The 17713-nt window shown below is 40.2% G+C and overlaps 1 protein-coding gene across 3 annotated transcripts in view; it reads right to left on the bottom strand.

Moving 5' to 3' along the window:
* LOC140212489 (cadherin-18) overlaps positions 1-17713 on the bottom strand; it is a 672855-nt gene that overhangs the window by 427919 nt on the left and 227223 nt on the right. The window contains exon 2 of one of the 3 annotated variants that reach the window (XM_072283356.1): positions 8623-8762. The exons of the other annotated variants lie outside the window; for them this stretch is intronic. The gene's annotated coding sequence lies outside the window, so the exon portion shown is untranslated. The remainder of the gene's footprint in view (positions 1-8622; positions 8763-17713) is intronic. 3 annotated transcript variants of the gene reach the window in all.

Here is a 17713-nt window from a genome sequence, read left to right as displayed (position 1 = left end):
CACGAGCTGTTGTCAGGCATATCACTAATCGAGAGGCCCTCCATTGGTCGAGGTCAACCATGGATGTTGCATCCCAGCTGTCTATGTGATACACAAGCCATGGCAGTATGATATGGAGAATAAACAGTTGGTCATGTAACAGGCTCTCCCTCTTCCACAGCTGATAAATCCAAAGTAATGGCAGACACCAATACAGTTTGGCACCAGCGGCATTATAGAAGTTGCCAGTCAACGTAAGACTACCTTTGGGACTCGAGCTCGGGATTTTTTTCCATGGGAGCTTACTCCCAAATCCTTCCCCATGACTGAGTATAGGTGCAAGGCAGCAGAGGTTTGAGATCAGAGTTCTCCCTCTCCTAGATGAGCTGCCAACTATGGCCTCGGAGCCCCATCTACCCGAAGTGACTGGTTTTAAGGCTTCAGCAACATGCCTTTTCACTTTCTCCTGTCAGTAGAAATGGCTCTGCTAGGCTTAGTAGCTAAGCCACACATGAAGGCCAGGAGATGGACTTGGTTGTCAGAAGCTATTTGAGCTGCACGCCATTGGGAGCATTTAAGAGGTAGCGGGAGCTCCCCTTGCTGTGACAAACTTAAGACTCAAGATTCATTTAATATCAAAGAGTGCTAAATTATACAACCTTTAGATTTGCTTAATCATACGTAGCCACAAAGCAAGAAACCCGCAAGAACCCAAATGAAGAAAAAAAAAGCACAAGCATTAAAATAAAAGACCAACCCTCAGTGACACGCAAGAGCAAAAAAATAATCATGCAAAAAATTGAAGCGAACAACAGCATTCTGAACTAAAATTGAGTCATCAAATCTGAACCCCAGAGCAGGCCGGGGTAGGCCCAAAGCCTTGTTTATCAGTTCATCATATCTGCAGACACGGAACACAGCAGATGGGGCAGTCTTCATAGCCCCAATACTATGGAGATAACCATCGCGGAGAAAGAGCAAAATCTGCTCCTGCTTCCAATCCCGACACTATCTTTTCAGTCTGTCTGGGCCAGCATTTAAAGTGACCCAGCAATGGAACAGTGAAAGGCTCCATGCCTTGGAGAGAGGAGCCTAAGGTTCCTTATTAGTAATCATGTAAACTGTTAACTGCAAAAGACGATGATCATTTATTTCCAGGTTCCAAAATTGCTGGAAAATTAAGCAACTGAGTAATGAAATTTTTCCTACGAGTAGTTGACAATATCCTAACATTAGGTCAAAGTTAGCAGTGATCACTGAACAGCCATAAGAAGAAGCGCAAGAGACCTTTCAGCTCCTTGACCCTGTTCTATGATTCAGATAAATTATTTGTATTTTAACATCAACTATTTTCCTGAACACAGAAAATGGAAGGACTAGGTTATTTGATCATTCAAGGCCACTCCTCCATTACATATGATCCTCTTCTCAATCCCATGTTCCCTCTTTCTCCTCAACTGGCCACAGTTGAGGATCTGGAGTACTGGTGATTGGCTAATGTCACACCATTTTTTAAAAAGGGCTGCAAAAGCAAACCAAGAAACAACAGGTCAATATGTCTGATATCGGTGGAGGGTAAATTGCTGAAAGGATGCTGAAGTATAGAATCTACCAATACTTGGAGAGACGGCCTCTGATTTGGAAACATTAGCGTGGTTTTGTGCTTGGGAAGCAGTGTCTGACAAATCTCTTGGAATTCTTTGAAGAGTTCACCAAGAGGATAGTGCAGTTAATGCTGTCCTTATGGACTTTAGCAAGGCTTTTAACAAGGCACCTCATAGTGGGCTAGTCTGGAAGGTTTGATCACGTGGGATCCAGCAGAAGATAGGAGACTGGATTCATAATTGGCTCAGTGATAGGTATCAGTGGTAGTTGATTGAAGGGCTGTATCTAGAGTGTGTTACAGAGTTTAGTGCTCAAACGTTCTTGTTTGTACAAACGTAATTTATGTAAACAAATTGGATATGGATGCATCAGGCATGGTAAGTAAGTTGGATGAAGGCTCTAAAATAGACAATATTGAGATAGTGTAGAAGATTATGAAAAATTCCAGGGGGAGAATCTTGATCAGCAAGGCACATGGTCTGAGAACTGGCAAAAGGCTTTCAACTCAGATAAATTGTGAGGATTTGTGAGACTTTTTCAGAGATCAAACCAGGGTAGAAATAATACAGTAAATGCTGAGGCACTGGGGAGTGCAAGTTCACTGAAAAGCAGGAACACAGGTAGATAAGGAGATGAAGAAGGTGTTGGCATGCTGGCCTTCATCCGGCATGAAATGAGTATAGGAGTTCTGTTGCAGTTATATTAGTAAGGGCTCACCTGGATGGTGTATGCAGTTTTGGTCGCCCCATTAAAGGAAATTGTTATTAAACTGGAAAGAGTGCAGAAAAAAATTTGTTGGAATGTTGCTTTGACTTGAGGCTACAAAGAGAAGGTGCATAGAATCGTAAACACAAAATAATCTGCAGATGCTGGGGTCAAAGCAATATTCACAACACGCTGGAGGAACTCAGCAGTTCGGGCAGCATCCGTGGAAAAGATAGGTCAACATTTCAGGCCGGAACCCTTCATCAGGACTGTAGGGGGAAAGGACAGAGGCCCTATAAAGAAGGTGGGGGGAGGGTGGGAAGGAGAAGGCTGGTAGGTGCCAGGTGAAAAACCAGTAAGGGGAAAGATAAAGGGGTGGTGGAAGGGAAGCAGGGAGGTGATAGGCAGGAAAGGTGAAGAAGGAATAGGGGAAAACACAATGGGTAGTAGAAGGAGGCGGAACCATAAGGGAGGTGATAGGCAGCTGGGGGAGGGGGCAGAGTGACACAGGAATAGGGGAAGGGAGGGGGAGGGAATTACTGGAAGTTGGAGAATTCTGTGTTCATACCAAGGGGCTGGAGACTACCTAGATGGTATATGAGCTGCATAGAATAACACTTTGCTCTCTGGAACATGAGATTTGGAGCGGGTACCCTGATAGATCTACAATCATGAGGAGCTTAGACAAGGTGAACGCAGATTGTCCTTTTCCCAGGGAAAGGTGACACTTAAAACAAGAGGACACAGGTTTAAGATCAGAACTGAGAGATTTAGAAGGGACAGGTTATTCATGCAAAGGGTAGGGCATATTTGGAATGAGAGGCTAGTAGGTGATTGAGTTGGGCACATTAGAAACATATTAAAGGTAGCTCAATAAGGACATGGATAGGAGAAGATTAGAGGACTATGGGATAGGAGACGATTAGAGAGCTATGGGTCAAATGTAGGAAGCTAGGACGAGCTCACTGTGTGAAACAGTTGGTATAGATAAGATGGGCTGAAGGGCATGCTTCTCTTGCCCTTGGTCCTCAGTCAGCCAGTTCTGTACATTGGTGTCAAGAATTCAGAATTGTACGTGCAGTCACAGATTAAATTTGTTTTGTCTTATTCACTGTACACGGACCAAATCCATTTTTTTGTGTTGAAAGAAAAAGAGACATTGTTTAGCTTAAAAGTTATCAAGATGGCTCTCATAAAACACAGCATTTATATTCAGGCATAAATGAAGTCATTCTATTGGGATCTCCATCTTGCAACACTACACTTCTTTTAATTAGAATATGAATATATATCTCAAGTGCAATCATTTTAAATAAGGCTTCAAAGATCCCAGAATTAACCTACATCAAAACGTCTTATAGCACAGTTCATTGAAGCAGCTCAGCCATTCCTTTCAAAGGCTTTATAAAAACAGACTCCAGGTGAATGGAGAACTGTACCTAATCACTTCAGATCTTAAAGCCTTGTTTTTCTCTTTGGATTCATTAACCCAATTCCGATCAAATCCCTGACTCAACTTTATTTTCTTACATTTCACTATTTGATTACATGGAACAAAATCCAATCAATTTTGAGTTTTAACTTTTTGTTGGTCCTGCTCTCAATTTCCACCAATTCATTATTTTATCACTATAAGCTCTCGTTCTTTTGTTTAGGGGAATGAATGGCTTGCACATAACATGAGTAGAGTAGGCCATCTGGTATTGTAGAGTAAGCCATAAATCCTCTCAGTAGTTTTACATTCAATGAAACACAGTTGCATCAGTCCAAGATACACAATGTACAGGTTTTACTTTCTTAAGTATGTTAAAGTGAACTGTACAATTGCTAACCAGCTGCTGGAATTTATGTATTCTCATGAAACATTAGATTTCCAACAAACAAATATATTAATTTTCCTTCAGAGATTTAGCTTCATGCCAGCAGGACAGTTCAAACACTCGTTGTTATTTCTACTATTCGGCAAAAGATGAGCTGAGATCGTAGCAATGACATGATGTTCCAGGAGTGGATGGAGGATGCTGAGGAAGCTCAAAGGAGTTAAGTGTTGAGAATATGAGCAGAATCAGTCTCAGGCAATGAGCAGGAAGAGAAATGGTGGCAAAGTTCAGGGACCAGATCATGTAAGGGGAAACAAAAAGAATAATTTTGATCCTCCTTGTATCTCATCATAGTAACTGTGATATTATTTAGTATTCTGAATGCTATACAAATCATAGACACTGTAAATCTCAAGAATGATGGAGATCTTGATGTTGCTAGTGTACAATGCTTCTTCAAATTTCTAAACTACAGTCTTCATCTTTTGTGCCTCAGATGTTTAAGAAATTATGTGGCAAATTCTTATAACAAAAGAGATTTCCCAGCAACAGAGAACAGCTTTAACTGAAGACCTAAAATCAATTCAGTGTGGAGCAGCAATTTGAAACAATACTCAGTCTCACAACTGGGAGCGATAATGAAATGTCAAGTCAACCAATAGGAGGTGTGAAGTATCTGAGCTATACCAAGTAGATTCAATAATCTCCAGATGACTGGAAATCCATAATAGTATGTTCATTTAAAATGCCAACTAAACCAACTAAACTCAATAATCCTTTAGGGCCATTGAGTTACAGGAGTTATTAATTGTCTTATTTGGGGAATGCAAACTGTAGATAGGCCTAATTATCAAATACCATTCTTAGTTTTGACATCGCCAAATTATTTCAATTTGTTTTCTTCTCCAGTGCTGGGAAATTAATTTTGCCATAAGAATTGTCACATATTATTTTAAATACCTTTGCACTTTTCCATTCTACAAATCATGTCTGACGAATCTCATAGAATTTTTTGAGGATGTAACTAGTAGAGTGGATAGGGGAGAACCAGTGGATGTGGTATATTTGGATTTTCAAAAGGCTTTTGACAAGGTCCCTCACAGGAGATTAGTGTGCAAACTTAAAGCACACGGTATTGGGGGGTAAGGTATTGGTGTGGGTGGAGAATTGGTTAGCAGACTGGAAGCAAAGAGTGGGAATAAACGGGACCTTTTCAGAATGGCAGGCGGTGACTAGTGGGGTACCGCAAGGCTCAGTGCTGGGACCCCAGTTGTTTACAATATATATTAATGACTTGGATGAGGGAATTAAATGCAGCATCTCCAAGTTTGCGGATGACACGAAGCTGGGTGGCAGTGTTAGCTGTGAGGAGGATGCTAAGAGGATGCAGGGTGACTTGGATAGGTTGGGTGAGTGGGCAAGTTCATGGCAGATGCAATTTAATGTGGATAAATGTGAAGTTATCCACTTTGGTGGCAAAAATAGGAAAACAGATTATTATCTGAATGGTGGCCGATTAGGAAAAGGGGAGGTGCAACGAGACCTGGGTGTCATTATACACCAGTCATTGAAAGTGGGCATGCAGGTACAGCAGGCGGTGAAAAAGGCGAATGGTATGCTGGCATTTATAGCGAGAGGATTCGAGTACAGGAGCAGGGAGGTACAACTGCAGTTGTACAAGGCCTTGGTGAGATCACACCTGGAGTATTGTGTGCAGTTTTGGTCCCCTAATCTGAGGAAAGACATCCTTGTCATAGAGGGAGTACAAAGAAGGTTCACCAGATTGATTCCTGGGATGGCAGGACTTTCATATGAAGAAAGACTGGATGAACTGGGCTTGTACTCGTTGGAATTTAGAAGATTGAGGGGGGATCTGATTGAAACGTATAAGATCCTAAAGAGATTGGACAGGCTAGATGCAGGAAGATTGTTCCCGATGTTGGGGAAGTCCAGAACGAGGGGCCACAGTTTGAGGATAGAGGGGAAGCCTTTTAGGACCGAGATTAGGAAAAACTTCTTCACACAGAGAGTGGTGAATCTGTGGAATTCTCTGCCACAGGAAACAGTTGAGGCCAGTTCATTGGCTATATTTAAGAGGGAGTTAGATATGGCCCTTGTGGCTACGGGGGTCAGGGGGTATGGAGGGAAGGCTGGGGTGGGCTTCTGAGTTGGATGATCAGCTATGATCATAATGAATGGCGGTGCAGGCTCGAAGGGCCGAATGGCCTACTCCTGCACCTATTTTCTATGTTTCTATATACTTGGCCTTTGCACATATCTGCTTGACATCTCGAGAATTTTTCTGCAAGTGACCTTTCTCCCTCTTCCCATCACCATTGTGTTCACACAGAATCAATAATCCCAAAGCTAGATTCAGGTTACATCTGGGCACTTGCTTTTATAATCTTTTTCAGAGACCCATTTATTTAAACTGAATACCTGACAATTGGAAGTTACATAAAGACAAGCGATCTGTTTTTTTTTTAAACATTATTTTAATTAATAGAAACATAGAAAACCTACACCACAATACATGTCTTTCAGCCCACAATGCTGTGCCGAACATGTACTTACTTTAGAAATTACCCAGGGTTACCCCATAGCCCTCTATTTTTTCTAAACTCCATGTACCATTAAAGACCTTGGCTAATATCTGTATTTTAAATGTATTCTTTGAGTTAATTTAATTGATTCTTAGAGTTTTAAATTTTCAAAAATAAGTTTTAAGTTTTAAAATTGTTTAAACTATTTTCCACTTTTCCTCAATGTCTTTGATCAACAGGGTTGTACCGTGTGGCCCCATTTATTCAGCAGTGAGATGTAGAGAATTTTAGAAACTCTATTAGTAGGGTGGAGTCCCAGGGCTTATGCAGGGAGCAAATGCAAGGCATAGGATACATCCAGCAAAATTCAGTCCAATATATACTAGTTTACTATTTACATGCTGGGCTAATATTTATAATCTCTGCAATATTATCCAAGAACACAATGACTTCCAAAGTTATTTTGTAGGTCAGTTCACAGCCACCCACATTATTGTGGATCTGCTGTCATGAAGAGTTTGGGCCCGTTTAGAATGGCAAATTCTCCTCAGCGCTGAAAGCACTTTACTAATTGAGTGATTTGATCGAGGTGCTTCGGCGAGAAACTAGATCACAGCTGTGGCCTGCAGCCATCAACACAGTGCTGAACTGACTAACTCAGTGGCTGTGGCAGCGATTATCGGCACCCAGACTGGCTTCATTCGCTTTGGCAGCTTGTGGCTCCGCAGTTTGATGATAGATGTTCTCTTGTGTTATTTCTTTGCTTTCTGTTGTCTACATGATTGTTCCTTTCTTTTTGCTAGCCTTCTTTTCTTGTTTTGTGGAGGTTTTCTTTAAAGAGGTTTTATGGTGTTTCTTTGTTTTGTGGCTGACTGCCTGCATAAAGATGATTCTCAAGGTTGCATACAGTATACATTTATAGTAACTTTACATTGAACTTTGAGATTCCTATCTCCACCAGATGTTTATATTTAACCACTTTTGATTGGGGTTGGTTGAGTTGATGAATGAATGGAATAAACTGGAATTAATGTTTTAGTGTAAATGAGTATTTGATAATTATATGATCAAGGAAGTATTTATGGAAAGAACAAAACTGTGATAATATATCAAGATAAAGGCTCTTCATCAGATGACAGTTTTGTAACATCAATTTTGTTTCTTTTTCCACAAGTTCTGCTTGACCTGATGTGTTTTGGGTGTTTCCTGTTTTTATTTCACATTTCCAATATTTACAGGTTTTATTTTGTTTTTTTCAGGTTAAAACCATAGCTGCTTCTCCTTCAGTAATGTAGCAAGACAAAACAAAAATTCAGAATTGCAGAAATGCAGGTTGCAAAAAGTTATTTCCATGAGTTAACTGCTTAAATCTACTTACCTGTGTTTCAATCTCTTAACTGAAATTTACAACAGTGGCCTCCAGATTTAAATGATCAACAGGTTTGTACTTGGTCACTTGACATATGTTCCCAGGATTATGCATTTTCATCACCTGAAAATTCTGTATTCCTTTCTCAAGGAAAGTTGGTTTTTGCTGCTTTTTTATAAAGAAAATGTTTAATGCCTTATTTGTCCTTCAGTCTGATGATATCATGAAGACGCCAGATTTACCCAGGCTGGAAATGTCCAACCTATGATATGGTCTGTGAATCTTACATGAGAAGGGATGTTAAACAGCAATAGTCACTGTTTACATGGGCACCATGTAAAACATCTTTGATTTTTGTATAGATACAAAATAAAGTTTGCACAGCATCAGAGCGCATTTTTATCGGATGGTCAAAAAGCCCTTAGTCCTCAGTGTCAATCTCTTGAGTCAGAGTTAACAACTCATTTTCTTCCTCAGTGCAACTCCATCAGAAGCAACACAACACAAGGTCTTTCATCCCAATTAAACAATGCGTATCTCATCCTACTCACACAAATAAAGAGATATGGGCCACTGAGAGAATAGAGAATAGATAACTTACAATCCTGTAGAAGGCGTCAGAGAAACTCCTCAGTGACAAACAAATGTGAATCTGTCAATCTCACTAAATGTGTGCCTGCTTCCAACAGACATCTTCACGGCACATCAGCAAAGTCTGTCATAAATTCTTTTCACCCAGGCCTAAGGGATTAGAAAATGGATATTGTTAAACCTCTTCTCCCAGATGTGAATATTAACGTAAAACAAACACCATGGAAAGATCAGCTGGTCCATTGAGTTTACTGCACATCCTACGGTGGAGCTTCAATGTGCCACCAAGCTCAGTTCTCTCCAACATTTCTACATACTTCCTAAAATGCCTTCTCAAGCACACATTCTCCTTGAAAGGCAAAGAGCAAGCAGCAGAACACTGAGAAAAATATCCCTGGGAATTTTCTCTCCTGTCTATTATGGCCAACTCATTCTTAGAAATCAAAATGACTGAAACACACACCTGTATCACATATGTTTTAGGACAACACCTCATGTGAACTCATTCTGCTTTCAATCTTTGCAATAGATCAATTTGTTACCTTCTTCCTTCAGTTTAACTTAAATATTGCATAAGCCAATAGTCATAAATGTAGTTCTTCTTGCCAACGGTAGTATCTTAAAACACATAATTTCCAATGACTGAATTATAAAAATCTCATATATTACCATTGTTTATAATTCAAAGGATCAGCTGGGGTGTGTAAATGTTTTTTCATTGTCTTTAAACTTATTCTGGCCAGCAGTGGCCTATATTTCTTGCCAATCCACTTTGTTAAGTTCAATCTATTGAAGCCAAATGGAATGAATTTCAGAGGCAGAGTACAAGGGATTGAGCGCACAAAACTACAAGTTAGAGAGTCACAAGAGACTGAAGATAGTGGAATCTGGAGAAACACAAAAAGTGCTGGAAGAATCTAGACTGGATTAAGAGTCTTAACCCCAGGTGTCAACTGTTCATTTCCTTACACAGTTGCTACTTGTCTCACTGAGTTCTTCCAGTGCTTTTTTTTATTTGCTACAAGTTACTCCAATGGAAAACTTACTTTTTTTTTGTCTTTCTTTTTTTCCTCACACAGTCAAAATGACAAGAAATTCAGGTCACTATTAAGTTACCTTTCCCATTTGTTCTACTTGCCATATTCTCCATTCATCAGGAATACCATTTACTGACATTTTTGCAAAATGGCTTGGCTTCAAAATAGATGAAAATTTCTCAGAGCGTTGCACAGTTATGAAATGACTTTACAAAGTGTGAGAAGATGAGAGAGAACTATAATGAGAGGGAAGAAGAATGTATTTGTTTTTATTTGACATATATGTCTACTCTGTACATTGCTATCAAATTAAGTATTAAATCCCCTACATTGTGAATGGCAATTAATTAATCAAGTCATAATTGAACAATTATTTTGCTTTCTGCTAGTCATTAGGCAGAAATAAACTGGCTTTTTGAAAATATTTGTTGAAATTTAAATCATTGAATTCTAATTTAATCTGATTATTCTACGGTGTGCATTGTGAAATTTCAAAGTTATTTTATAATATTTGTATTTAGATGCAGCAAGTAGATAATTCATTATAATTTTCACCATTGGTTGCTACTGTACTGGAGATTACTTCTCCATTCAGTATAGCATTATGCTTTGACATTGAGCAGAAATACTTTCTCGAATCAAAACTGAAGACTGACTGGGCATAAACATTCGGAATCCAGTTTCTTAGTTGGCCAGGTCAATGAAATTCAACTTTCCTTATTCGCCCAATTGAAGAGAGTTTGGAGAGTCTTAATTCAGTAACATAGTAGTGCAGTGGTCAGCACAACACTAACCCAGGTTCAATTCCCATTAATATCAGTAAGGAAAATATTAGTACATTCTTCCTGTGACCACGTGGGTTTCCTCTGGGTGCTCCGATTTCCTCCCAAAGTCCAAAAGCATACCGGATGGTAGATTAATTGGTCATGGTAAATTGTCCCGAGGCTAGGGTTAAATCAGGATTTGCTGGCCAGCAGCTTGAAGGGCCCAAAGGGCCTAATCTGTGCAGTACTTCAATAAAATTAATAGAGGCATGCTTGTCTTAGCATGTGAAGCCAGCTCGATGCACTGGGTGGACGAGTTCAACAGTGAGATCCGATGGCCAAATGGCGGTTCTTCAACACATTGTGGGCATGATAAGGAACAGAAGTAATCATAGTTATTCACTGCAACCAAAAAAGACTCCAATTTATGATGACTGCTTGTACTGCTGGACCTGGGCTTCCGAGGTTGAGAGAGTGGAACTCTCCCATTACATCTGCTTTTCCACTTTAAAAACTCTCCAGCACAGACTTCACTGTCATTGTCAGACACACAATGGACAACCAATACAGCCGTATTCTTTTGATTGACTCTAAATGAACAAAATTAGCGCAGATAATGGACTGTCTTCAAACAGTGTTTTCATTAATTGCATCCTCCAAGTCCTCATTTGCGTTGTAATATTCAAAATGATTGTCCATAGCTTCAAGCTCGTCATAGTTCTCAACTTGAAAGATTGAAATAGTTTCATTTTCAGTCCTGACCATTTCTGGCAGTGGTGTTTGCTCACTGTGGTTTCTGATTGAAACTACACGAGCAAAGCAATTCTAAAATGTCTTGCTGCTTTGTTCTCGCTATCAGTGATAAAGATCATTGCTTTTTGAACAAATATACACGCAACTTAGGCTATTTGAAGACTATTCACTATAAGCACAGTGTAGTGTCGAACAGCCACACAAGTTCACACAGCTGACACCAGTTAGAAGCTAGTCGTCAATAGCCTCTGGTCCCAAATTGATAGACCAAATAACAGGAATCCTCTGTAGTTACAAAGACATTGCTTACTTCAATACTTTTGGTTGACACTGCAAGAGGTTAAGCATATAGGCCTTGTGGTTCACCTGTGCCAATGGAGATTGTAGAGGAGATGGTGCCGCCAATCAGAATTGACTGGGGTCTTCAAGAGAGGAAAGCAGGGATCCAGTTGCACAAGGAGGTATTAAGGCCTAGGTCTTGCAGTTTTGATTAATTTTGAGGGGATGATAGTATTTAATGCTGAAGTGTAGTCAATAAAAAGCATTCTGATATAGGAGTCGATAGGCTTCATCACTATCCTCTCAAAGCACTTCATTACAGTGGATACCAGTGCTACTGGACAGGTTACTGAGATAAGTAACCATGTCTTCCAGGCAGTTCCAATATTTTATGCTTGTCACTTGTGTCTTACACAGATGCCACTGTGACTTAATTGACAGCACTCTTGCCATAAGTTTGGTGAACTGCCAGCTCAAAATTTCTATTCATGAAAGATTATTAAAAGTGTACTCTAAAGCTGAGGAGTCAGCTTGATAACTGTAGCATTGTTTTGAAGAAAAGTTGGTTATCTCTGTGTCCTGCCATATGTCTATTTTAAATATAATCTTTAAAACAGTCCTCCTGATTTTTTTTAGTTATTTCATACATCACAATGTTTCGTTAAAAGTACTTCATTAACCCAGAATGCTGAATGATGTCTTGAAATTGTGAAGGGGACTAAGGAAAGCCCAAATGTTCTCTTTCATTTTGGCATGGTCAGGAAAATAGTATTTCACTGTAAACTTCTCCACAATTGCATATTTAGTGGTCACCACACACATCTCCATTTAAACAAAAGCCTTATTCCCTACACAATTTGAGTCTTTGTTTGGGAAGAACACCAACAATAGGGAAGGAGTATAGGTTAGATACCTATTGTCCAATACCTTGGCACGTTTGCAGTCAGAAGAAGCTTGATTTGGGGTTAAACAGGGTACGAACCAACTCAAGAATCATGATGGCTCAGAAGCAGAGATCACTAATTTCACTTGTGAAATACACGATCCTTCACATTTTCCCAAAATAATATAAAATCTCAGACCACTGAGGGAGAAAATGCTAATCTGGACTGAGCTGTAATTGGGTGGGTTGGGAGAGGATTGCCTCTAGCAGCAGAGGATAACCCAACTGACAAAGTTGTTTGTACTGCTATGGATAAGGAGGAAATATAAATCATATTATCATCTTATACATAAGGATACCCCACACACAATCATTCTGTTACTAATTATTGTAGGCTTCATTCATTCTGAAAGTGGGTTCAATAACAACGAGAATATATTTGGTACTGCTACTTCAGTGTTTTATGCTCTTAAATTTTAATTTATATTCATAATGCTGCTTGTGTACAATGTGATCAATGGCTTGTTAAATTTTCAACAGATAGAAGTCACATGAAGCCTAACATAACAGCCTGGCAAACAACAGTTAACATTCTCATCTCAAATGAGAACTATTAAGAGAAATTTGTTTTTCAATATTTTTTTCCCTGCCAGATTTTTGCTTTCAAAAGGCTAATCTGATTTTTGGGGAACCATAAAAGTGACACATCCAACAACAAAAGATGATTGGCTCTAAATGGGAGAGAAATAAATAGGCAAGTATTTGAATGCATTCATTTGGATCCCTTTGTCTGCCTGCCATGAGGTCCTCAGCATTATTTTATTGGCACTCACTCATTTTGTTTACAGAAAAGCAATCAGTAAACACATCTCCAGCACCTCAGTGTCTCCTATGCAAATGAATTGGCAATAGAGCATTCCTCTTCCTTAATTAGCAACAAAGGACACTTGATTTCCCAGTCTCAGCAAATTAACACTTGTTAAGGGAAACAAGTTAGATAAACTTCTCATAAAGATTTGACAAATTTTAATTTAAAAACTATAAAATGTATGATATTTAGCCTCCAATTCTAACATATATCCCAGTCTTTATTCCGCATCCTTTGTAATGCTTATTAATATTGTTAATATTTAAAAATTGTTTTCCTGGCAGTAATCATAATCACAAGAGATTCTACAGTTGCTGGAAATCCAGAGTAACACACACAAAATGGTGGAGGAACATAGCAAGTCTAGCAGAGTCAGTGGAGAGAAATAAATAGTTGACTTTATGAGCCAAGATCCTTCATCAGGACTCATGAAGAAGAACCCTGATTAAAGGGCACAGCCCAGAACGTCGACTGCTTATCCCTCTCCATAGATGCTGCATGAGGTGCTGAGTTCCTCCAGCATTTTGAGTGCTTCCTGAATGTAAATTATTCAATATGATTGGCTGCTCTGTAGCTGGATGTCAGCAATTCTCTTGGACCTACAACTATCAGCAGCAGCCATAAGAAAAGCAAAAGTTTCCAAAGTGATCTTTGTTATGTGATCTTTATGACATGATTTCTATGAAGTCCATGACAAGAACCATTGCTTCACCACTAATGATGTTGCTGACAGTGAAATGCTCTTACACGAGGAAATCTGCAGATGCTGGGATGCAAGAGACAGGGTGAGAAGAGGAATAGTCCAGATAGCTGTGAGAGTCCGTAGGCTTATAGTAGACATCAGTAGGTAAGCTGTGCAAGACACAGGGTGAGAAATGTTCTTCTTTGTTTTACACCCTGTAAATATTGACTGGACATTGTAATGCTGTAATGAAATGTGAATAATCCAAGTGCCCTCTAGCCTCTGCCACATTCCAATAAACTCCAAGTCTAAATGAAGACAGCTAAGGGAACTGAATCCTATGAGAATCTAATTCCAGGAAATCTCACTCTTAAATTTCAGTAAATGTCAAGGCACTTATCATTCATTGCTAGTTTTATCAAGTAAATGTGACTGATTAAAGTTTACTTTAATTAGATGTTATTTCAAGAATTCCTCTGATGTTATGATGGTAATTAAAATCTTTGCTAATTATATACTATTATAACTACATCTGTTCTGATATGTTGATAATAAAAAAGCATTGGTTACTACCATCTCCTGTAATTACTGGCGGTAATGAGGTTATAAATCTCAACTAACCAATTAACTGCCTCTTTGTACAAATTCAAACAAGACATAAAAATTTAAACAACACACATCAAAGTTGCTGGTGAACGCAGCAGGCCAGTCAGCATCTGTAGGAAGAGGTGCAGTCGACGTTTCAGGCCGAGACCCTTCGTCAGGACTAACTGACGAAGGGTCTCGGCCTGAAACGTCGACTGTACCTCTTCCTACAGATGCTGCCTGGCCTACTGCGTTCACCAGCAACTTTGATGTGTGTTGCTTGAATTTCCAGCATCTGCAGAATTCCTGTTGTTTGCATAAAAATTTAAAGACAATTGTTCAAACAAAACAATGCAGAGAAATTGTGTTTTTCTACACTTGGTACATATCAAGTTTTTCCATTAATGCCACATTGATGTCAGTGAAAGAAAAAAAGTGTGAGAAAATGGCATCCTTACTTTAAGAAACCATTACAGTGGTTTTTCACCTCTTAGAGGTATTAAAGTATAATCTGCACATTCACAGGCAGTAACTACCTGCTGGCAGTTACCTACAGACTTCACAGCATTCCAAGTGCAGTGAATGCTAAAAGGCGAGACCACTTCATTAAAATGCACACCTTGTGACAGACACAATACAACTGAATTAAGGCTGCCTTGGAAGCGCAGGGGAATAAAGTTCAGAACTAATTTCCCATTGGAGACTCTCAGGAACTGACCAGGTCCCTGCTACTGGTAGTGCCAATCAATTGCAAGCATTAAGATCATCAAAGCCATTGAATTTAGCATTATGTAGTGACACTGCAGATTGGTCAATGCTGCTTGTAGGTAGAAGTAGTGCATTCATTTGAGTCAAGTATGACACTCTCCGAATGGGTTGTCTATTGTTAAGTCGTCAGGTGGCCGCAGAAGCCGACCTGGGATCCACTTATTTCTCCTTGTAGGTAAAACAGCTACACATGAAATGACCGTGAAGGAGATAATGTTAATTACAACAATGTCCGAGTGACAAACAGTTCCTGATTTCCTGTGTGTTTTGTTCATTTTTCGAAAAAGAGTGGAAAATACTCACAACCTGTGGAATAAATCTCCAACAGAAAGTAATGAATGTAGCACACATTGGTGATGCAATCACCTACACAACCAATGAGAGAGGAATGACAAATATTCACATGACTAACAGCAGGAGGTGCCCAATTGCTCATATATCTGCTGGAAATGGGGACAAACACTTTAAAAATATAGGCAGAAGTATTTTTATTTGTGATTTATGGGTTAAAACGTACACATGACATAACTTTTACCTCTGTTTCTCAATATTTACATCTTTACTGGCCCTCCGATGGTCAAGACCAACCATGGATGTTGTGTCCTAGTTGTCTACACTGTTCATGTAGTGCCGTTGGTGGTTGACATGACCAGTGCAAGAGTGGCTGTCTCTGTTGCAAAGGCCAGCTCTACGAGTGGTCTTGGCTCTGCTGGAGCGGCAGTGTTCCTTTCTATGGGCCTATATGTCTTCTGCTGTCTTCAGGAATTTCTTTTCACCTGACTTACGGTGTTGTTTAAGAGTGCTTCTCCACCGGGTGTAGTCAGCTGCAAGTTCCTCCCAGCTCCTCGCAGGATGGCCAGCGTCTTCCTGCCTCGCTTGCAGACATCCTTGCAGTGTGGTTATGGATGGCCGATAGATATCTTGCCTGAAGCCAGCTCACCATATAGGATATCATTGGGAATGCAGCCATCCTGTATGCGGTGGGCGCGGCCCAGCCAGCGCAGCCTACGCGGCCTGAGCAGGGTGTACAGGGTAGGGAGGTCAGCACGAGAGAGAACCTGAGCATTAGCTTCCCTGTCTCTCCAGGAGATGCCTAGGCTGCAATGAGACTACCTTAAATGGAAAGTGTTGAGCCTTTCTCTTGTTATTCGTATGTTGTCCCATTTTGCTGCCATCCAACTGCATGTGGGTAGCAGGAGTTGTGCACTGATATCTTTGTTTTGATGGAATTTTGGAGATCTCCCAGAGTTTTATACTGAAGCAGGCAAGAGTTGCTGCAGCTTTCCTGATGTGCTTGTCAAATTCTGTGTTCAAGGAGAAGTTGTCACTGATGATGGACTGCAGGTAAGTGAGCTGATAAACAGCTTTCAGTTCATAGGTATCAATGGTAACGACTGGTGGTGCCTCCACTTCTTGTCACAAGATATTTGTCTTTTTCAGGCTGATAGTCAGGCCAAATTCCTGCAGGCCTGGAAGAAACGATCCATCAACCAGCGGCGTGTGGGTTGTGACTGCTGCATCATCAGCAAACAACACGTCTCTGAACATAGCCTTCCACACTTCGGTTTCGGCTCTAAGGCGGGTGGAGTTAAACAACATGCCATCTGATCTCGTGTGCAGGTAAACCCATTTGATGTTGTGCCAAATGCATATCTCAGGAGGACAAAGAAAATCCTGAAGAGCCTTAGGGTAAGAACACAGCCTTGCTTGACACCACGGCTTATATTAAAGGGGCGCCGAATGTGTTGTACTACATGGTCTTCTTCATGTTGTTGTGGAAGGATTCAATCATGCTCTGTGGTCTTGGTGTGCATCTCTCTTTGGAGCAGATCTGAAAGAGCCCATCTCTGCTAGCCAGTTCAAATATCTTGGTGAGATCAATGAACACAGCATAAAGGGGCTACTTTTGTTCTCTGCACCTCTCCTGAAGTTGGAGGAGGGAGAAAATCATGTCCACAGTTGACCTACTGGCACAGAAACCACTGTGACTGCAGGTAGACACATCCAGTAAACTTCCGTAGGCAGAACAAGACGACTTGGGTGAAGATTGGCAACATTGCTCGGGAAGGAAATGCCCCTGTAGATGTTACAGTTACTTCTCTCACCTTTGTTTTTGTAGAGGGTAATAATCAGTTCCTTGCCAGCACTGACAGAGGACTTTATGCAGTGGGTGTAGTAGGGTAGGCATGCAATGCTTGATCAGGTCTGGGGAGTCCCATCATTGCCTGGTGCCTTCCCTGCTGAGCTTCTCTGGAGTCAGAATGAGAATCGGGTTTGATATCACCAGCATATGTCATGAAATCTGTTGTTATGTAGTAGCAGTACATTGCAAAACCTATTAATAAAAACTGTGAATTACAGTAAAATGTATATCTAAAAAGTTAAATTAAACAAGTAGTTCAAAAAGAAAAGCAGTGGGGTCAAGTTCATGGGTTCAATGTCCATTCAGAGGGGAAGAAGCTGTTCCTGAATCAGCTCTGCA

The sequence above is a fragment of the Mobula birostris genome, chromosome 19 (genome assembly GCF_030028105.1).
Source record: "Mobula birostris isolate sMobBir1 chromosome 19, sMobBir1.hap1, whole genome shotgun sequence".
Classification (NCBI taxonomy): domain Eukaryota; kingdom Metazoa; phylum Chordata; class Chondrichthyes; order Myliobatiformes; family Myliobatidae; genus Mobula; species Mobula birostris.
The sequence above is the reverse complement of the archived record's forward strand: the minus strand, read 5'-3'. Positions and strand labels throughout refer to the sequence as shown.